General features: G+C 41.4%; 1 pseudogene; it reads right to left on the bottom strand.

Annotated features, from left to right (window-relative positions):
• Nucleotides 1-316: 316 nt before the first annotated feature.
• On the bottom strand, nt 317-413 carry LOC130040944 (uncharacterized; annotated as a pseudogene).
• Nucleotides 414-1,470: the final 1,057 nt, after the last annotated feature.

Here is a 1,470-nt window from a genome sequence, read left to right as displayed (position 1 = left end):
AGTCCACGTGGTCTGATACTAGTATGGCCACTGCAGCTTTTTGGAGGTGTTCTTTTCTTGAAGAATTGTTTTCCAGCCTTTGACTTTGAGCCCATGGTTGCTTTGATTATTCAGATATTTTTCTTGCAGGCAGCAGAATGTTGGGTTCAGTTTTCTATTTCATCCTGCCATCCTGTGCCTCTGAATTGGTGTACTTAGTCCATTGACATTGAGAGAGATCATTGTGATGGGGATTTTTGCTATCTTTATGTCGAAATTTTGAGTATTTGTGGGGCTTGTCTTAGCTTAAAGTAGCCCTGTTAATTCTTAATGCAACAAAAATATGGAACACTTTACAAGTTGGCCTGTCATCTCTGTGTAAGGATCATGCTAATCTCTGTATCATTTCAATTTTAGTATATGTGTTGCCAAACTGAGTATAAGAGCTGATTTTTTTCCCTATTTTTCTCTTCTGATTTCTTTGAGTGTTGTCCTTACTCACTCCTATGGCAGACAGTGATTCCCAATCTAGGAAGGTATTTCAAAGCAGCTTGAAGTGATAAATTTAGAACATTAATGTCCCAGAAGGAAAAGTCTGGTTTTTACCATATTATCTTTTACCATACCCAGGGCATAAGTTTTGCAAAATAATTCTTTTGGAAGGTGGTGTATCAGTCTTGTTTAATGCTCTACCCTGAAACCTTCATTAAGAAAATTAAACTGGAGCCTTTTGATATTCTCACCTCGGTCCCGTGTACATCTCCAGAAAACAGTGGATTGCGTTGTCCGCACTTTGACCACCTTGAAAGTAAGTAGGATTTTTCTCCTGAAGGAAGAGGTGAGAAGCATATTGATGATTTCATTCCACCTTATTACAAGTTCAACTTGAAGGGAAGGTGAGACTCATGAGGCTCCTGTAAAGGACATAAAAGGGGTCTCAATGTAGTTTAATGGCCAAGACACATTAACAACACAGATGACTCAAAGTAACCTGTGTGCATCTTTGTGTGTATAGTGAGTTTTATATCTACTCATAGTGATTCTCAGTCATTCCACATGGGCAAAACAGACCTGTAATTAAAAATCTAGTTCCCTGAGCAGAATGGGCTTTCTTAGGTGATTGAACATGTGTGTAATATTTTATTACTAAGCACATACAACTGTTTGAATGATGTGTACTTTTCGATCTAAAATTAAGTCTAGGTATCTCTGAAATGACGGTCTCCTGACGCCGCACCTGGCTTTCCTCACCAGGGCCCCTTGGAGTGTGTGGGTTGTGTTTCCCTCACCACCCCGAGCAGAGACCTGACAGCTGAAGACCTCTGCAACCAGCAATAGGTATGCTTAAGACCACTCTCACCACACTTGAAGGAGCCTCATGCATGAAGAACTGGCAGAGGAACCCAGGTGTGCGGGACCCGGGGCTGAGATATTCAAGTCTGCTCGGACCAAGAATGGGCCTCCTCCATCCAGATCCCCCATCTTCCAGTA

This window comes from Sorex fumeus, unplaced genomic scaffold, assembly GCF_029834395.1.
Source record: "Sorex fumeus unplaced genomic scaffold, SorFum_2.1 ptg000095l, whole genome shotgun sequence".
Classification (NCBI taxonomy): domain Eukaryota; kingdom Metazoa; phylum Chordata; class Mammalia; order Eulipotyphla; family Soricidae; genus Sorex; species Sorex fumeus.
Note: the sequence above shows the minus strand (reverse complement) of the source record. Positions and strands in the feature narration are given on the sequence as shown.